This window comes from Gracilinanus agilis, chromosome 5 (genome assembly GCF_016433145.1).
Source record: "Gracilinanus agilis isolate LMUSP501 chromosome 5, AgileGrace, whole genome shotgun sequence".
In the NCBI taxonomy this organism is placed as follows: Eukaryota; Metazoa; Chordata; class Mammalia; order Didelphimorphia; family Didelphidae; genus Gracilinanus; species Gracilinanus agilis.
In genome coordinates this window covers 67,194,847-67,217,371 of record NC_058134.1, presented here as the reverse complement: position 1 = coordinate 67,217,371, position 22,525 = coordinate 67,194,847, and positions in this window count along the sequence as shown.

Below are 22,525 nucleotides of genomic sequence, written 5' to 3'. Positions count from 1 at the left end.
AAGGTCCTTAGATACTAATCATTCTTATCCTTTCCTTTATAGATGAAGAAAATAAGGACAAGAGAATTTAATTGATTTAGCCAAGATTCTATAAGTAGTAAGTAGCCATTCTGGATTTTAATCCATTTCCTTTCATTTGGAAAGAGTTAGGGTGTTTCCATTTCACTCCATTGGCTTCCCAAAGAGGAAGATTCCAAAAGACTGTAAAAGATTGGGTTTCTGTCTTTTAAAAAGCAACTGAAAAGACACCAGAAGTTTTTACTGCCTGTGCCTACTTTCTCATCTCTATAAATAGTCTACTCATAGCCAATTAATTCATTACTGAAAATATGAGCAAGAAACCAGAAGAGTTGTTGACTCTCCTATATAGCAGATCATATTTTTGTGTCAAATGTCTAACTTAAAGTTGGAGAGAACAAAGGAGCCTTCTGTAGGGAAGTGTTTATTGATTTTATAAAATCTTTCTGATTCTACAGAACAAAAGCATCTGTATAGGTCCTCTTTTATCAACAGGTCTTATCACCCTAGTAAAACAACAAGAATCTATAAAAGACACAACTTCATAGATAACTTTTTTCAGTGACTACCTAAGTATTATTATTGAAGCAGCATTAAACAGTGAAATTAATGTTCATTGAGGGTGTTTGTTGGTGTCATGAAGGATGTTCTGTGCCCAAGCAACAGAAAACTTTTCTTGATGGTGAAGTTTTCCAAATGCTCCTTAATTAGAATGTTAAGGGTACTAATTACAATGCCTTGAAACACTATAGTCTCTTTTATAAATTGTATAATAATTTAAAAGAGATTATTTTAGCCACCTACATTGGAAAAATGAAGTAGGAAAATGCTATTGCTTTGATTAAAATAGATAGCTGGATGAATGGGCAATTGAGTTAGTCTGTCTTTCTCTTTTTTTACTCCCCTCCTCTTACACTCTCCCTAAGACTCACACAAACAGGTTATACTGTTTAGGTACATGTATATGTATACACATATTTGTGTGTGTATCTTAGATAAATGTTATAGATAATTAAATAGGTCCTGAGTGGTAGGATAAAGTTGAAGTGGTTCACATCTTAGAAATTGTAAAGATTTCTTTCTTTTTTATTGATATCTTTTTAATAACTTTTATTTCTAATTATATATTTCCTCTATTCCTCTCCAGAAATTCATCCCTCATAAAAAAAAAAAAACCACAACAAAATAGGAAGAAAAACAGATAGGTCAAACTAGCCAACCCATCAACTAAGCCTGATGTAATAGAATATCATATATCCATAGCCTTCCACTTTCTCAAAAAAGGGAAAAAGTTAATTTTCCTCCTTTCTTATGCAGTAGAATTTCACAATTGATAGACTTCATTGTTGTCCTTTCCATTTGCATTGCTTTAGTAATTTGAATATATCGTCTCTCTGATTTTGTTTATTTCAGTCTACATGAATTCATATGTCTTCTGATACTTATCTGTAGTTTTCACATTATTTCTTATGGTTGAGTAATAGTCCATTTCACACAAAAATCACAATTTGTGTAGCCCCTCCACAATTGATGGGATACCTACTTTGTTTACAATTCTTTGCTTCTACAAAAAGTACTGCTGATATCCATGGAATATTTGTCTCCTGTATTTGACATCCTTGGCTATATGGTTAGCAGTTAGAGCTCAAGGTAAAAGGATATGGATATTTTCATCACTTTATTAGTGTACCTGCAAATTGTTTTTCAGAACAGTTAGATCAACCCATAGTTTCATCAGGTTTATCTCTCTACAATTTCTCCAACACTGACTTTTTTTCCTATCCCACATTTGCTTCTGAATCTCCACTATGCTGCCTTTTCATTCTAGATATTCCCTTTGTTCCTCTCATTCTAGGTCATTCTGTCCTTGTTGCTTATTTCTCCCACTGATAATTTTCTTCCAGAGTCTTCATTTTGTAAGCGGACCCAGGCCAGATACCCTTTACTTACTTTCTTGTCTCTACTTCTAATTTTCTTCACTTTGCCACCATGCCATATATTCTCCTCTTCCTTTTTAGCTCTCTTTTATGTATTGTTTTTTTCTTTAAAATATAATCCTCTTGAGGTCAGGGACAGTCTTTCTTTTTCCTTTCAAATGCATTGTAAGGGGTTAGCAAAGTGCCTGGAACATAGTAATAACTCACTATATGCTTACTAATGACATTCTTTCATTTTTCATCATTGCCATTTTTCTTAATGTGAGGTGAAACCTAAAATTTGCTTTGCATTTCTTTTAATTTTAATGATTTGAAGCAGTATTTTCATATAGTTAGTAGTTTGCAATACTTCTGAGAATTGTTTGCTTATAATTTTTTGCCCATTGACTCAATGGAAGAAAGACTTAACTTTATTAATTCCCTATGTATCTTGGTTACCAAGTTCTTATTAGAGATATTCAATGCAAAGATTTCTCCCCAATTCAAGAACAATGTTTTCAGTGATCCTAACATTCTTACTACAGAAAAAACATTTATTTAACACTGATTTTCTCAATGATTCCATATGGTTATCAAATAATGAATTTCACCATTTTAGAAAAATCAAAATTATCAATGATCTAAAAAGTAATAGAAAGATTTAGAGCAAAGTCAGTTGTAACATATTACCAATGATGATCCATGATAAATTGCATAAAATGTATTATGAGGAACACTTATTGCCAGAAAACAAGGTTGGCTCATCGTGGAGTAGGAGGGAAAAACAACAGAGTCTGAGAACTGAATTACCTACACTACCTATGCTAGCCTGTGCTATTCTGGTATCCTAGAGATATTCAAATAAGCAGAAGGTCTCTAGTTAGTTGAATGACTCCTCTTTGGGAAATTACAGCTTATGAATGAGAATAGCATAGGATGAGAAAATAAGAGGGTTTGGGATCTCTACTGGGAGAAGCAGAACCTATACTGATTAGGTCATAGTTCCATAAAAGTATCAGAATATAAATCCCCACTCTCCCTCAGGGGTCATATGATAGAACCAGAGGGGAGAAATTTGGAAGTCTATTTTAATACTTTTAAATTATACATTCTTTCTACAGCAATACAAAAAATACACTTAAACTGCTGGAGATCTCTTACAAAACTGTCTTCACTCACCATGATCAGCTTTTTTCATTGGGGAAAAATGTTTTTAATTGTTTATATTCACCAGCAACACAAGGAACATTCTAGTCCAAGGAATAATTTAATCTAAAAATATGCTATTGTTCTCTCTTGTGCTTTATATTGGAGACAAATTTTACATAATAGAGGTTCTTAACCTAGGGTCCATGGATAGATTTCAGGGAATCCATGGACTTGGAAAGGAAAAATTATACCTCTGCTTTCCCTAGGTTTTGCTTTTCTTTCTAATGTCATATATTTTATTTGAAACATTTGAAATCATTATTTCAAGAAGGGAACCCATTTGTTTCACTAGTTAGTCAAAGGGAACCAAGACACAAAAAAGGGTTAAAAGAACCCCTGCACCAAAGCTTATTGACTTGACATTCCTTCATTTTTCATCTGTGCCACTTTGCTGAATGAGATGAAACCTCAAATTTGCTTTGCTTTGCATGATTTTATTTTTAATTACTTGAAGCAGTCTGTCATATGGTTAGCAGTTTGCAATGTTTCTTTTGAGAAATGTTTGTTTATATTCTTTGCCTATTGGTTCATTGAAAGAATGACAACTTTATTAATTCCTTATGTATCTTGGATATCAAGCTGGTCTAGTCTAGCCTAATTAGTCCTTATCCTCCAACTTTTCCATGAGAAATTTTACATTTTTTGAACAATAGAGATCTCTGATTGGGTTATTGATAGAATGAGCCTAGGAAACCAGTTAATGTTAGAAAGGCACTAAATATCAGGTCCTTTCTAGAATCCTCTTGTCCATTTAACTGCATAGAGGAACAGTAGGGCTATATTTGTCAGTTGCTTTTGCCTTAATTTCCTTATTTCTCTGAGGATTATCATAATGGATGTAGAGGTCCTTTTAGTGCCACATTGGCCCCGGTTAAAGTCTTATTGATTGTTCAAAATAAATGAATTTTGTTCCTTTGAGTAAGGGCAAGTTTTAATTATTTGTGGAACAAATTAAAACCAGAGTGTATGGTGTTTGGAGTTAGGAAGCATCTAATCTAGTCTCAAAATAATGTATCCTGTAATAAAAGTATGGAATCAGATTCAGGGCTGGAAGTGACATTGGAGGTCATTTAATCTAATTTTGTCATTTTACAGATGAGGAAAGTGAGGTAAAGAGTAAGTTAGGTAACTTGACAAAGACCAAAACAGAGAATAAGGAGAACGAGGTTTCAAACTCAGGTCATCTGTTTACATCTCCACATTACCTCTATGGCTAAAACCAAAGGACCTAGTAAGTGGCCATATGAAATATCACATTGTATACCTACTTTTCATGTACTTTCACACTCCATTTTGTATTGTATTTGACTATACATGAGTTACTTTCCTACTGGACCATAAACTCCATGAGAGTAGGTATTATGACTCATATTTCTATTCTTCACAACACATAAAGTATATACTCAAATTGTGGATGAATTAGGGCCAACAGAAAGCTACAAAACTCCTGACATTCCATTTATTTCAAAAGAATGGCGCTTTTCTTGGTAACTTGGGTTTCATAAACAATTTGCCCATAACCTATAAGAACTTTCTAACTCTTCTTTTGCCCTTTTCAGTTATCTATATAAAAATGGTCATTGTGACATATTTCAGAGTACTGACCTCTAAAAATAGAGCAAAAATTCATTGTTACACATTCTAGGTGGATTGGTAGGTAGTTATTTGCAAGGTGGTTATATGCCATTTCTCTAGCTGGATGTTCCTTTCCTTTCCTTCTCTTCTCCTTCCTTCCCCTCCTCTCTCCTCTTTTTCCTTTTTTTTTCTGAGTAGAAAATAAATTGGAAAGCTTTACCACCGAAAGAAGTTAGACAAAGAGCTGATAACTCAAGGTTTTGGGGCCATCAGATTTATTTCTTTATATTACATTCATTTATGTAACATTCAAATCTTTCCCTAGAGAAAAAGAAAATTCTGTCATGTGGTCATGGAACAGTTGTGTTCAATACTTCGCCACCATCTGTTTTTCATCAAGTTTAGCATCAGTAGATCAAAGTCTGAAAGTCTGAAAATATTTAATATCAACAAAACACACTGATTTCACAGCATGCTGATACCAGTCTTAGCCTACGGAGTTTGGTGATGAATTATTGAAATCATAATGCATGATTTTTTCAGGGAATTTCTACATTTATTTCTATTAATGCAGATGACAGTTAGAGATATACACATTTTTGACAGGCAAACGTATTCTTTAACTTTGTGCATAAGAATCATTCTAAGAGTTTATAGAAGGGAAGATTATGGAATTTATATATTTCTTTACATACACATTCATATATGCTTATGTAAGTACATATTTATGTATATATATATATGTATGTTGCCTATGTGTCTATAAATACATTTATACACATATATACATATCTAAGTTTACATAGTATGGATATTTATAAGTTAAGGGTATATAGGGATATATAGGTATATATAAATATATAAGGATATAGGCTTCCTAGGAAGTAAGTGGAGGGGTTCTTTGAAATATCATAACTAGCATGGGGCAACCTGGGCTTCTTACCAAAGCACACAGTGCAGAATATGCTGTTTCACCTAAAGTCCTTAGTAACACAGAATCAATAGACCATACATAGTACATTTTTTTGTAAGAATAATGAATTAAAATTACAATATGCCAGATGAATTCCTCCTCCATCTTGGCTTATTTCCATACCATCAGGAATCTGTTGTTGTCCTGGAGATCTTTGTCTGTCCTACAAAGAGGATATGCTATATGCTATCTCCATTCAATTAATTGTGCATTTCATGTTGCCTGTCCCAGGTGGGACATAGGTAGAAAGATTCCTCCCTACTGCTCTGACTCTAGGTTTCTGCCCTTGGTTTCAGACTGTTCAGTCCTTAGGGTTTAGGATTGGGTAGTTTAGTTCAGATTGTATCTAGGAAACTCTGGATCAGGCAGTCTTCATCTTTGGCCACTCTGTTTGGAGATCTACTTGTCTCTTTTAGCTCCCTTTCTCACAGAGTACCGAGTTATCCTCTTCAGTTTTCTGATTCCCCATTAATTACTATTTTGAGACAAACTCAAGTACAGAATCTTTAGGCAATACTTTTTGGGTCCTGTACTGTTCTTGAAATTGTTCTCCTTTCATTGTAGAAGAGAAATTGTATGTCCTAGAGGCCTTCTCTTTGGAACAACGATATTTCTGCTACTTTTATTTGTAGGTTAGTTTTTTTTCCCTTTCCAAGGGAACATACTTTTATTTTACCAAAAGTCTTCTGAAGAATGTGGTAAGGAAACTTCCCAGAGCAATGATTCTTTTTTTTTTCCTCTTGAGGCATGATTTTTTGTAGTGAGAAATCCAAAATCACAGAACACTATGAGAGATTCGCATATAAACATATGATTCAAGTATAAGTTCCATGCAATTTGAGGCATACTTAATGGAAATTCAAGGCAGGGCATGCGGTTTTTGAGAACTGCTGCTGCTTTCTTATAATGCTTCTGTGGGGACAGGTAATGCTAGTATTATTCCCATTTTATAAGAAACTGAAGTTCAGAGAGATTAAGAGATTTGCCCCAGAGGGTCACACATAATTAAATATCTAAAACAAGACTTGAGCCAAATGAGATCTCCTGACTACAAGTCCTATATTCGTCTCACTAAACAACACAGCCTCTTATCAGACCAAAGAAGAAATCTTTTGGGGTCAATAGGACCGCTCAAATCATATCACACAGGATCACTCAAATCACATCACACAGAAAGAGGCCAGATCTTGATTGTCAACACCAAAGAAGATGGGGTAGATGTAAATGTGACTAGATCCTTAAGGCATTGTCTATTTTTTTAATTCCCTGTGAATTTTACAAAGAATTTTTCATATTCCTTTTAATGGTAGCAAAGAACTAAAAACAAAGTAGATGCTCATCAATCAACACAAAAATATGGCACATAAATGGACTGTTACTGTGCTTTAAGAAATAACTATGATGAATACAGAGGATGAAAAGACTTACTAAAGTAAGTAAAGTCTAGAAAATAACATACCCAATAAGGGCAACATTGAAATGGAAAGAATGACTTGTTACTGTTGTTTAGACATTTTAGCCATGTTGGACTCTTCAAGACCTCATTTTGGGGAGATTTTCTTGGCAAAGATATGGATTTATTTGTCATTCCTTTCTCCAGCTCATTTTACAAATGATAAACTGAGGCAAACAAGGGTAAGTGACTTGCTCAGCATCATACAGCTACTAAGTGTCTGAGGTCAGATCTGAACTAAGGAAGACGAGGCTTGCTGACTTCAGGCCTGGCATTTTCTCTACTATAGTGTGTTCTTGGAAATTTGGTGGTCCTTGAACTACATTTCCCATGAGCACACTGGCTTCCTGTCATTGCGTGAGGACGTAGACAGTTACCTGATGATGGAGGCAGAAATATAAAATTCAGGGGCTGGACTTGCACTTCCTTTTTGCTGGTTTGGTGCCTGATCAACCATGGGGAGAGGAGGTAACAGCGTGTTTTTTAAACTGATTCAGCATGACACATAGCTTCATTTTTCTAATGGCTACCAATAAATCTTTTAAAACCATAATATTTTTAAATCTATCCTTCTATATTCATTTTATTTTTTACAATAGCCAAAAGAACAACTCCAAAAATAATAAAAAATGAATGTTGTGAAATTATGATGAATAAGCTTGTACTCCAAAGAAGAGATGTAGAAAGGTACATTTTCTTAATCCTTGGAAGACATGGGGAGTCCATCGGTACACTGAAGACATAATATATAATGTCAGATTTAAAAAATGTATTGACCAATTTTGCTGTTTCTTTTTTACCTTCCTCTTTTTCTTTCTTAAAAATATCTTTATTATATTGCATAGCTAGCTCCACAAGAAGAGGCATGGGGAAAACCAAGTCCATGTAAACACAAAAGATATACATAAATATCTATTTTTAAGAAGATTTCTAGATGCAGCCAAGTGGTTCAATGGGTGGTAAGCCAGGCCTAGACATAGGAGGTCCTGCATTTAAAATCTGGCCTCAGATATTTTCTAGCTGTGTGACTTTTGGTAAGTCACTTCACCTCAATTGCCAAAATCTTATCACTCTTCTGCCTTGAAACCAGTACTTAGTATTGATTTTTAGACAAAAGGTAAGGATTTAAAAGAAAAGATTTCTCTGGATTCTTTAAAAGAGTACACAGATGATAACATCCACTGGGAGAGGGGCTCTGGTTGAATAACTGTCAGGGCAAGTAGACTCGGTCCATTTAATACAAATAGAAAGGCTGAGCTCACTCAATTATAATAATATTCAATAACAAGTCTCTACCTCTCTCTTTTGTTCACTAATTACCAGCTGTCAGTTTGTGCAAGACAATTTGCACTTTCCAGCAAACCAGGGGGGGGAAAGGCTCTGAATAGCTAGGTTAGATGGAAATCTAAGATTTTGCCAAAACCCAAGAATTCATATCTCGAAGACATGGCAACAATAGAAATGAGGTTTTTTTTTTAAAAGATAGATTCATTTTTGTGTGATGAAATTAGGTCATCCTTTGCCATGTCACAAATTAGCCCTGTGATATCTTATGTGTGCAATTTATTACCTCTGTTTTTGACAAAACCTTTAGGAGGTTAGTTGGGAATAACACTATGGAGGGAGGTATAAAGTAGTCATGCCATACCTTTATCCTTATTGGTATTCTACAGGCAGCACTGTTTGTGTGTCTTTAATTTCTTGCTCCACTGATTTACAAATGGTAACAGTAGAGCAGGGAATCAACACAGTGGTAGACTGAGAAAAAAAGCTCCTAATCTCTTAATGGCTAGCAGGCAACTCTCCAGCCAGAATGGTTATCTGAAACAGCTGAATGACAATGGAAACATTGATGGTGGGAGATAGCTAGATGAGAATGCTAGGTCATTGGTGTTTAAATGTTTTATATTGTTTTTTCAAAGGAACCAACTTTATTATTAGGTTTTGGAGGAATACATTTATGGGGGAATAACTACTAGAATTTATCTTTTGGATACTATCATATACTATGTGAATAAACAGGAAAAATGCATTTTCAAATAATAAGTCAAAGAGAAAAAGTAACATCCCTTTGAAGGTTGTGTAAGAGCTTGCAAGGGGGGTGTGGAGGAGGGAAACCAGGCTTGGGGAAGTGCTTCTAAGAGTATTAATACTATTTTATGTTATATATTCTGTACTCCAATCAGATGAGATAATGTATGTAAAACGCTTCACAATATTTAAAGCTATTTTATAGAAATATCAGCTATAATCATCATCTTTTTATTTTGCATTCAATTGAATTCATATGGAAACAATCTTGGAAGAAGTTGCTAGCTTGCTATTCTTCTGGTAGATTTTTGTGCAGGTGGATAAAAGAAATGATTTAAAAAAAAATATTGCCATGTATACTCAACCATCCATAGGCTTAAGTGAAAGCAATCAATTTCTAGTAGCATTACAGGACTAAGAGAATGATGGATACATATGTATTCCATCCTGTTTGTACATGATTTTTGTATTTTCTGCCATGTAATTTGCACATTAGGGATATTTGGAATGGTAGCACCTATCATAATACCATTCTTAATTCTTGATGTCTTGAAGGGTCACTGTTTTGACAATAGATAATAATTATGTTTGTAATGGTGTTCCAGTCCTAGTACACTTTATCAAATTCTCAAGGATATTTGGGTGTTTGTCTTTATAGTAGAGAAGGTTGTTGTTTGTTTATGAAGTACAGAGTGTTTCTGGTATAAAATTCTGGCCCCGTGATTGCCTTTTTAGGTAATTGATGGGCACTAATGCTGCCTCTTACAATACTATATCCCACAGTTTCTAACATTTCCTTGCAAAATCTGCATAGGTTTCAAAGTCCAGGGTCCTTAAAAATGACCTTGCTGTTATTTTTGGTATTATATTAAAATCAGAAACTCTCTCATTTCTCAAATCAAATCAACACAACTCAGGAATTTGCATGATCCTGCTCCATCAAGGTTGTTGGTTAGAGAATCACTGATATGTTAGAGCCAAGAGTAAATTGTTAAATTCTCAAAGAGAGCATTTACACCTTGGAAAGTCACAAACCACAAATTAGGCTTTAATTTATTGTTTTGTTGAAATAATACAACCCCCCCCAAAAAACCCCAACCTATTCATTATTGAGATAATTTGGGAATTGTTCCTTAAAGAACTCATCTCCAATAATTAGCTTTCATTAGATTCCTCTTTCTAGTTTTAATTTTATTAATTCTCATCTCCAAAACAGGAACAGCCATCTTAGAGGGGAAGAAAATTATATGAGAATCAGTTCACAAACCATTAGTTACTTTTTATCATTTAGAAGATCAAGAGCCTGCTGGAAGAAGATGAGACAAATTCTTATTTCTCTGAATGTTAATGGTTGCATAATGGAAATACTCCCAATACTTAGAGACCCAAAGGAAAAAAAAATGGGCCTAGCCCTTACCATCATAATGCATTAAAGCTAAAGATTATACATTTAATTTTGTGTTTTATGATTCTCTAATTTGCCTAAGACCTGGAGGGAAGGTGAACTTCCTTTAGCCCCTTTTTTACCTTTTCCCACTTGCTTACTTACTTGATAAAGTGTACTAGGGCTGGAGCACCTTTACAAACAAAATTATTACCTATAATCAAAACAGTGACCCATCAAGACATTGAGAATTAAGAATGCTATTTGTAATAGTTGCTACTATTCCAAATACATATACTGAATGCCTATGTATCCTTTGAAAGGGCAGGAATAAACATGAATATAAAGTCTGTTATGTGCCAGGCACCATGCTACATATTTTATAGATATTATCTCATCTAATCTTCACATCTCATTTGATCCTCAAAAGAGGTGGTATTGTTATTTTCATTTTACATTCAAAGAAATGGAGGCAAATTAACATTAAATGACATGCCCAGGGTCACACAGGTATAAAGATCTGAAGCTAAATTTGAACTCATGTCCTGAAAAGATCTACCATTCTGTCCACTGTGCCACCTAGTTGCCACAGGTAACTGCCGTTGGGTAATATATATATATAATATATGTGTGTGTGTGTGTGTGTGTGTATAAATGGTGTACATCGACTGTCTTATTCCCTCAAAGACAGTAGATGTACACCAGGCTACACACGGGCAGGTGATGTGCATGAAGGGGGTTAATGCATCACATTTATGCAAGTTCTTCTGAAAGTTACTCCTGGAAAACTACCCCTTTGCAGGAGAATGTTGGGGGGGAAGAAAGAGGATTAGAGATGAGCATGAAAAATTAGCCTTTTTTCAGTATTTTCTATCCTGAGTATGAGGACTGCTGCCAAGTTAAATATTGTGTTAGAGGAAGTTTGTTTGAAGACCGTGAGTTGGTGCTGTGGATAGACTGCTAAGTCTGGAGTCAGTAAGATGCCAATTCTTGAGTTCAAATCCTGCCTCAGATACTTACTAGCAGTGTAATCCATGGCCAAGTCACTTAACCTTGCTTCTCTTAGTTTCCTCATCTTTATAATGAGCTGGAAAAGCAAATTGAAACCACTCCAGTATCTTTGCCAAGAAAACCCCAAATGAGGTCAAGAGGAGTCAGACACAACTGAATAACAAAGTGAAGTTATGGCACTTCCCATCTCCCTGTTTAGTGTTACCTTTCCTCACTTTAGGTGTCTCTTCCTTCCCTTTGTACTCCATCTTCCCCATTCCTATGAGACAATGAAGCTGATAACTCTGCCTCACTTAAATTAAATCCTTTGGTTGGTCCAGTGGTTCCCAAACTTTTTTGACCTACCGCCCCCTTTCCAGAAAAAAATTACTTAGTGCCCCTGGAAATTAATTTTTAAAAAATTTTAATAGTAATTAATAGGAAAGATAAATGCACCTATGGCCATCACTGCCCCCTGGATCACTGCAGCACCCACCGGGGGGAGGGGGGGTGGCGTCCACTTTGGGAATCACTGGGTTAGTCAAAGATGTCATCTCATGATGCCATTTGTCCCCTTCAAAAATCAAGGACTAACAAGCAGAACAAGGGCTCTACTGAGACATTTTAGCTAGTCCTAATCCACAAAGGACAATATAAGACAAGATCCTCATTCATATTCCCTCTGTATCATCCTGATGTCTGAACCTATATGTGTGCTTGAGTTAAGAAAGATGACACGGGAAACCCCCAATTATCTTTCCACTTTCTCCTTCTATTTCCATAGAACCTTGATTCTGGAATCTGCTTCTCTTTCCCTTTAGTCTCCTGTTACCCTGCCTTTCAGTTCACTCATTAAGGAAAAAGAGAATGTTGCAGATTCAGAAATTTAGTATATCCCCATAGTCTTAGCAGGTTTCAGCTTTGAAAACTCAAGGAGTGTAAATGCTATAAACTTGCTAAAAACATTTGAAAAGTTAATTGTCAATCAATGTAACCATGATCTTGGGTCATCAAAACCTCTGGTTGATTTTTGAACTTCATAAGGACTTTAATCAATTGCTGCTCAGTGACTTTTAAGATGATAAAAACTTATATAGGCAAGCCCTGAGCTAGGAGCTTTACAATTATTCTCTCATTTGTTCCTCATAGCAACCTGGAAGGTGGGCATGTAATGCTTAAAAATACTGAGAAACTGGGTTCTGGGCAAGAAAATAAATGCATTGATCAGACTAACAATAACCAATACATTAAATGATCAATGATCTTTCTTGGTGATCAAAGACAAAGACATATAGTATTTTGAGTCAATAAATATAATTTGAACCATATTATTCAATCCTTTCCAAGACATCTTCAACTGGTTGATACCTAATGAGGAGATGGACTAATATTTTATAGTCCTTCCTTGATTCCTTCATGATTTTGGAAAATCATATGTCCAACCATAGGATTCTAAAGTCTAAATGAAGAAAGCAATTTATACCTGGTTAAAAGTGATTTTCTCCATTTCATCCCAATGAGGAACTCAAAGATAATTCCTTGCTGCCCACTAGACATATTTGGCTAGAACAAGATTTATTTAACCCAAAAGATAAATTTTGGATTCTCAATCTTAGTTACCCCAATTTTAGAAGCCACTCTAGGTTGGGAATGACAGAAAATTCTTTAGATTGTTATGACAAAGGAATGAGGAAAGAGATTTGGAAAAAGATTGAGTCCCAATTAGAAATAATGATAATGTAGGGCAGCTGGATAGCTCAGTGGATTGAGAGCCACGCCTAGAGATGGGAGGTCCTAAATTCAAATCTGGCCTCAGATACTTCTTAGCTGTGTGACCCCGGACAAATCACTTAATCCCCATATCGTAGCCTTTACCACTTTTCTGCCTTGGAAACAATATATAGTAAAGGTTTAAAAAAAAGAAATAATGATAATGTAGATCATTATTTAGAAATAAAAATGATACAGAATTAGGAATAAATCTCCTTGGGTAGTAACATAAGCTGCTCCCAAATTATCCAAAGAATGAGATTTTGATCCATATGGGATCCCACAAGAATCCCAGTGGAAATGAATCAGTTGGCTGAGGTAGCCAAGCAAGAAGACCTCCTTTACTAACCTACTGGTCTGAGAAAGTGCCATCCAAAAAAATGTTTTACTCACAATACAACAACCTAGCTTGTTCAATAAAAATTTTGCTAATTCACAACTCATAAAACTCAATAAATGTACAAAAATATAAATAAACTTTCAAAGAGTATTTATACTTTTGAAGTTATTAAAGATTAGAACTACACTATCATTTGGGGGATTTTTTGTATATCCCATAGTACCTCTACTGTGGACACTAAGATGAACAGCAGTTCATATATTTGTATAGTATCTGCAAAAAATATTTTCTCCAGAGTAAGCCTGTGAGGTAGGTATGATAAGAAATGTCTATAAAAGAAAACTTCTGATTTCCAATCTGAGAGAACATAAACTTTCTATTTTATTCAGTCTACCTACTTTCCAAGCTTAGGTCAGCCCAAAATTATCCCTCGGTCTGAAGCATTTGGCTGTCTTGTGGCCTCACAGAAGAAGGCCATCTTGCCCTTCACNATGGGTGGGGGGAGTGCGGGGGGTGAAGGGGAAAATAGGGGCATGAAACATGTAACCATGTTAAAAATGATTATTAATAAATGTTAAAAAAAATAAAATAAAAATAAAAATAAAAATACTAAAAAAAAAATATTTTCTCCAGAGTAAGCCTGTGAGGTAGGTATGATAAGAAATGTCTATAAAAGAAAATTTCTGATTTCCAATCTGAGAGAACATAAACTTTCTATTTTATTCAGTCTACCTACTTTCCAAGCTTAGGTCAGCCCAAAATTATCCCTCGGTCTGAAGCATTTGGCTGTCTTGTGGCCTCACAGAAGAAGGCCATCTTGCCCTTCACAACACGTTCATGTAAATTTAGGATTTGCTTACTGGGGTTCTCTTGACTGAACTCAGAGGCCCATTCTTTAATCTCAGTCTCACTCTCAGCTAATCATAAAACTTTCTCATCACACAGTGGATTATTCTGACCAAATCCTAAAATAGCAAAATGGCATTGAATACCTAGAAAGCAGTGGGGTGAGTAGAGAAGATGGAAATGGGAGCAAAGAAGAAAAAAATTATACTAATTCAAGATTATTTGGATTCTGATTCCCAATGTTCCAAATTCATATGATAACTAAGCTATGCTAATAAAAACAGTATTATTCAAATAATATATTATTTCATTTTACTTAATCTTCTGGAGACCCTAAGAAATACCTGTGGGTCACCCATTGATGAGAGGACCAGTTATGTGATGGATGGTGGAAAATAAGTCAAGGAAATTTTTTTCTAGGAGAGGATGTGACATTAGAGATAAAGCGAAAAAGACCTGAACCCATTTGTTTAATAGAGTTACTCTCAGAAAATGGGACTCCCTTAGGAGTAGATCAAGGACTTGAAGGATTGAAAACCTCTTCCTTATTACCTGCTTTCTTCACCCTGAGGGAAATCGCAGGAATTCCATGCTCTCTGGTTTTTCTTTTTTCACTGTTCAAAGCTCAGGCACTCTTTTCCTCCTCATAAGTGTACTGATGTCATATTTATCCTTTGCTCATAGATTCCTCTCTTTTTCAATTCAGATACATAAGAAGAGGGAGGAAACATAACTACCTCGCTTTCTCTGTTTTCTCCCTTTTTCCTTCCATTTTTGAGCTTAAAATAACCTTGATTATGCCTATTAGACATAATAATACTTATTAGACATTAGTATTAAGGAAATGGAGAGCCATAGCTTTTGAAGTGAAATTATACATGAGAACCAGGACCATCTAATAAAACCTTTGGAAGTTCTGAGAAAAGTCTCTATAAAGCTTCTTAGTTACCCTCTCTTCATCTTCTAATTAATTTCGCCTTTCTAAAGCACCAGTATTCAAGATAATAATAAGAAAAATGATTTTTCTCCTTTTTCCTAGGCAACTAGAATTTTTTTCTATGAAAATTTTGTTTACTGTGGGTTACTTAAGACTTTTATGGGCTTCCTAGGAAATTTGAATCTCTATTTCTAGCATTGTTTCTAAGAGATAGCATGTTATGAATGAAAGAATAAATGATTGAACAAGAGAGCATTTGTGCAGTGCTTACTATGTAACAGACACTGTTAAGTGTAGAGATACAAGCAAGATACAAGAAAGCAAATTATGCATATTTGTTATGAATGATTTTTTTTCCTTTCACAGTTATAAAATGAGGTAAGGAAGGAAAGAAAATAGATTTTTGTTAATTGAAAATAAATGTAAATAAGCATGCCTGCTCCTATACTCAAGGACCTTATATTCTAATAATAGAAGATAGCATATATTGGGGAGTAGTGGTCAGGGAAGAATGTTTTGAATGGGGAAGAGAGAATTGTGACTAAAATTACAGGCCAACTAATTTATATATCCTTTCAGGAAATGGAATGCACTAACTCTTCAGCTTGGCCTCTCAGAATCCCTAGTTTTCTCCAAAACTCAACTCTAACCACCTCCTGTATCAGGCTTTCATCATACCTTTAGCTGCTAATACTTCCCCCTTGAAATAATCTACTTTTATATCTCTTTCTCTATATCTATATGTTTTCCCCCAATTGAATACAAGCCCCTTGGGAGCTTGGAATGTTTCATTTTTGTCTTAGCATGACCACTGCTAGGTACAAAGCCTAGTACATAGCAGGTACTTAATAAATTCACTTAATTTTTGATATGTAATTGGATGGACAACTGATAGAACTGATCCATAAGGACAAAGATCACAGATAGACCTTTTTTTTTTAACATTTATTAATATACATTTTTAACATGGTTACCTGATTCATGCTCCTCCTATCCCCTTCACCCCCACCCCCCTGCACTCCCCCCACCCATGGCCGATGCGCATTCCCACTAGTTTTGTTATGTGTCCTTGATCAAGACCAATTTCCAAATTGTTGGTAGTTGCATTGGTGTGGTAGTTTCGAGTCCACACCCTCAATCATCAGATAGACCTTTTGCTTAGACCAGTGCAAACTTTTTTGGCCTACCGCCCCCTTTCCAGAAAAAATATTACTTAGTGCCCCCAGGAAATTATGAAACTATTTATTGAACTCAGAATAGAATGTAATACAAAAAAAGTGTGGCCATCACCGCTCCACTGGATCTCTGCAGCACCCACCAGGGGGCGGTAGCGCCCATTTTGGGAATCACTGGCTTAGACAATAAGCTCAGCAAACAATTGAAGAGAAGAAGGAGAAAAAGCCAGGCTGCTTTTGGAAAATTACTCCTAGCTTTGGGTGACTGCAACTTTGTCCTTGAAACAGAGAGTCAATAAAAATAAATACCATTCTGGTAATGCATAGCTTGAAATCATAGAATACCACCATTTCTAAAAAATTCAAGATGTAAATGAACAAAAGGGCAACATAGTCATCACGGATAGAGTAAAACATATTACTACCCTAAAATTGTACCAAAAATGAGACTGAAAGGATGTCATGATAAAAATACGTAACTGGAAAATAAGATGGGTCAGTGAGGGGATGAGAATACAAGGTAGAGTGTCTAAACCCTGGTATTCCAATAATGTAAAGAACTCTAGAGAAAGTCCTCTGAGACATTGCATAGAAAACTTATAGGAGAACATGGTGTAAGAATTGCACAAAATGGGCAGGCCTATATGGATGTAATATCTATATCTGGAGAAGTGATCACATTGATGAGATCAGTGTCCCATTAAAACACTGGTATACACACATTTTTATGCACACATAAACATAGACATACATATTCCTGAGTGTGCATATGTATATATATATATGTTTATATATATATATGTATATATATCACATATTTATTAAGTTCCCATTGTCATGATTAGCTTTAAATGGAGTAGTAGGTGAAGTGATGGCTGAGAATATTTGAAGAACAGAAATCATGCACCAACAGGTGAGAACAATCTTTAATCTTCTCAGTGAAACAAAAGGTTCAACCATCTGCCAAAAATGTGATGGGGTAAATGTATGGTTGGTGGTGAGTAAAGATAAGAAAAAATTCTGAACAGTCACTGTGCAAAATGAGATAAGGATTGTTAAGAAACAACAATAACTGACAGATTTTTATAGTTGTTTAAAGGAGTTAAAGTTTCCTCTCTTTACATATTTATATTTAATATATATGCACATATATATATATTAGCACTTCTTTTAGTACTGAAGCATTGTAAGAAAAGTAGATGTCATATTTCTAAATGTAAATATGCCTACATGTTACCAGAATTTTCCTTTTTCCCCATTTAATTTTTGTTAAATTGAGGTGTAGGGGTGAAAATAATATGTGTTAATTGAAACAAATGATATTTTTAAATTAAAATTTTAAATTAAAAGGCTCAAGAAATTGTAGGGAGCACCTGATGACACTGCCACAACTCACCTTATGGGTCCCTTAGCAGACTCGGATTTGAGATTCTCTGTTAGTGTGCTCTCCCAAAAACCATAGCTCCTGAGGCCCTACCAAGGTGTTCAATTTTAATAGTTGGCCAGAAGACACAAATAGTTCAAAGTAAAGATATTTAATGAAATGCCATAGTAAGAAAAGTAGCCAAAATAGCCAAAAAACATCTCCCATAAACCTGGGATACGGGGCACATTTTCTGTATAGAACTAGCTTAAATGGAATGAGTAAACACAAAAGAAACACACAGAGAGAACACATATAGCCAGGTATCATGCATGGGGAAGAAGCATGCCCAGGACATATGGCTGGGTAGCACATATGGCAACCCACACATGGAGGAACAACTCCTGCCTTAGATACTATAGGAGCAATGATGCCTTTAGTGAAATAGTGATACCATTGCATTATTTCCCACTGATCTCTTTTTCATTAATCTTATTTTTTACAGTTCAATTCATTATTTATTTTGAACATTCTTTTCTTTTTAAATTTTGAATTCTAAATTCTCTCACTCCTTCCTATTCCCTATCCCACTTGCCAACAAGGCATTAGGATATCAATTATACATGTGAAATCATGCAAAACATTTTTGTATTACCTATATTAAAAAAAAACAAGAAAAATATTAAAATATATATACTTCTATATATTACATATACTCAGAATTCATCAATTCTCTCTCTGGAGTTGGATGGTATTTTTTCATCCTGAGTCCTTTGAAATTGTCTTAGATCACTATGTAGATTAGAGTAGCCAAGTTTTTCACAGTTGATCATAATTACAACATGGCTCTTAATATGTACAAAGATTAACCTGTTCTTTTCACTTCACTTTGTATCAGTTCATGTAAGTCTTAAAAAAAACAAACTCTTACTTTTCTTCTTAGAACCAGTACTATTGTTCCAAGGCAGAAGAATGATAAGGGGTAGGCAATGTTAAGTGACTTGCCCAGAGTCATACAGCTTGGAAGTATCTGAGGCCAGATTTGAACCCCAGACTTACCCTCACTAGATGGCTCTCAATCCACTGAGCCATCTAGCTGCCCCCTCATATAGGTCTTAACATGTTTTTATGAAACCAGCCCCTTCTTCATTTCTTACAGTACAGTAGTACTGTATCTCTATCACAATCCCATAATATTTTTTCAGCTGTTCCCCATCAAGCATCCTCTCAATTTCCTTTGTCACCACAAAAAGATATGATATAAATATATTTGTACATATAGGTCTTTTTCCCTTTTCCTTTGATCTCTTTGTGATAGAGACCTAACAGTAGTATAATTTTCTTGCATCACTCTCATTTCTTAACCCAATTTTTCTTCTACCATTCATCTCTTTCTTTCACTATTCTGGGAATTCTTATTATGCTTAGATTTAATTAGCATTGTTCTTAAGCTTTTTTGTAGTTGTTTTCACATTGTTTCCTTCTAAGTTTGTATTTTTGTCTTCCCTACCACTGTAGTAACTTCTTGTGATCAAATTATTCCCCTCCCCCTTTATTTGCTCATTTTCTGGCCCATTTCTTGGCTTTGAATTTTATGTTGTTTTTTTTTAATTTTTATGTTAAAGTTGATCTCTGCTCACCTAGGAGTGAGGAGACATTGCTCCAAGCTTCAGGCTTTTTCATGATGCTCTGTTTTTAGAGCTAGGTCTGAAAGTCTACAAGATTTTGATGATTCTAAGGTAGTGTGATTCTGGGACAGGTATGTTATTGCTTTCATAGGCTGTACTCTGGTCTTTGCTCTGTAAGGGTCCTCATTTTTCTAGTTACAAGTGTTAGTGCTCTTCTTTGCTTTGCAATGGGACCCTGATCTCTTGTGACTAACCACTAGAGTTTTTTTGGGAATCATGACCCAGTACTACATATGGACAAAGTTACCAATTAGTAACAGGTATACCCATTGCCAATAGAGTCTGCTGTAATTTTTCTGACAAGTTGTCTGACCCCCTTACTGTCTCTGGTATAAGAGCTCTAAAAGCTACTGTGGCTGCTGCCACTGCTGTTGCCACCATGGGTGCTGGATACCCCAGAGTCATGGACTTATCCTGCTGACTTTTAAAGTTTTCTTAGACCAGAAGAATGTCTCATTCCAACTATTTGTTGCCTCTGCAGCTCCAAAATTTCATGTGAGTATAGGTGTTATTTAAGAGTTTTTGCTGGGGAATATTAGGTGAGTTTAGTTGGGTAACTGTTTCTAATTCACCATCTTGGATCTACCTCCCTTACAAATCTCTTAATGGACCAGTTCCTTTACCCTTGGCTCATAGCCTTCACCTGACATTCTTCTGCTAGTCTTATAGCCTCCACTGTACGCTGCCTTATGGATATGCCATAATTACTGATTTCCTGGTTGCTGTTCTACTAGGCATCACTGAGCACGAGAATCAGGAAGACTTGAGTTTCAACTCAGCCTCAGGGACTTTCTAGTTGGGATCTTAGGCAAATCATTTAACCACTCTGAGAAAAAAAAATCCCTAGACGTATAAAACCATGATATTTATTATTTTTGATTTTAGCATTTAATTACAGCCTAGGCTTCTGAGGGCCCTCATCTCTCCAACAGAAGATTTTCAGCATTAGGTGCCAAATTTTTTAGAGCAGTCAGCTGTTTTCCTATTCCTATCTCCCATACCTAACCCTAACCCCAGCAAACTGATATACTTAGCTAGTTTGAACTGTTCTTCCCAGTCCAGCAGCCAAAATTCTGCTAGGGACCTCATCCTTATTTATGTAATTAGTCAACATCCTTTGTGATTTTCAATTTCTGAAGGTAGGTAAATTAGGTAATGGTAATTTGCTTAATAAAGTTTGTTTTTTCCTTAGTAAAGTTTATACTTTTTAATTTAATTGTCTTTCCTTCCATTACTTTGCAAAATCTTCTGGGATATGGAGACATATAAAAGATCTCATATCTTCAAGAAATTCTGTGTTCAAAGTAGAGATTCATAAATCTCCAGTCACTACTCCTGCCCTCATCTCTAGAGACCTCAGAAACCTCAACTGAATAGCTCTCTCTCTAAAATTCTACCCTAGAATCTTCATTAATCAAAACAAATTCTTAGCAGACTATAGTCTTTAAAAAAATCCTTCAATATTTTAATAATATTCTTAGAGTTCACATACATCACCTAAGTTGAGTCTTTTGCTAACGTATAAATTTAATCTTGTGAATTAAATCTCAAATGAATGAATGAATTAAAAATTTTAATAAATGTTAGCTCTACAAGGAATTGTGCTAATCAACAGGGATTTCTCTCTCTCTCTCTTTCTCTCTCTCTCTCTCTCTCTCTCTCTCTCTCTCTCTCTCTGCCTCTGTCTCTATCTGTCTGTCTTTTTCTTTCTCTCTCTGTAAGTCAATACATATAGGAGAATTAAAGATGGAAAGTGGAGTGGGAAATGTTCTGGGATTAGACAAAATGAGGTGAAATCTCATTAATCACAGTATATCCAAGTTCTAGGGAAAATGGAGGGGATAAAGCTAAAATATAGGATTTAATTGCTGAAATTCACAAATACACATGGTTTTCTCTTGTCTGGAATAAGAAGAATGAGTTGGAAAATTGAGCTCAGGTCTGTCATTTCCAACATTCTATGACATCTGCAAGGGAGTTGTGACTATACAGTGAGGGAGTACAAACAAAATGAATTTTTGTACTAAGGAGGTTGCAATGGGTGAAGGCCATCTAGTCTCAATCATTTCTTTTTCAGCTCTCATTTATTTTAAATGGAAAATACAGAGGCCTTCTAATCTCCCCACTGGCTTAGCAGGAAAAATATCAGGGAGTTTGACACTCTGAACTTCTGTCATAGTCATGAAGATAATTGGCAGACTAGAGGAAGAGCTGTTGGCAATTGTGTGGAGACTCTCTAATTATTAGACTGAATGTTTACCTTAGAATTAGGATGCTTGTACAGAAAAATCCAAGTTAATGCACACATTGGATCATCTTTTGCCCTATATGTGGCCATTAAAATGTGTCAAATATGAGGTTGCTCTTTATAGAATTAGCTAAGTGGTCACAAGGTCAAAAGTCTACATGTCAGAAAGAACAAATTTAGTTCATATCCTTGGTTTTAATGTATGACTTTCAGTATGAAGCCATATACTTTTATTTCACCACTAATTATCTATGTAACCTTGGACAAATTGGTTCATTTTTCTGGGCCTCAGTTTCCTTATGTGCAAAATGAAGGAGTGTGACTCTATGGTCACTTCTATGGAAGTGTCTTCCTGAACTATTTAAACTTCTGTAGGTATCATTTTTAGTGAGGATGGTATATGAAAGAGACTTTTCTAAGTATACCTAGTTGTGACTGGAGAGGAGAAAATTGAGGGAAGGGTTAATTTCCCTTCTATTCTATGAGAGCACATAGTCCACATAATCTTTTTTTGCAAGAAATGAAAGGAAATAGTTCTGGAATAGCATCATAGTCATTCTCTTTTAAATTTGATTTAAAAGCTTTATATTTCTCAATATAGGGTCCAGA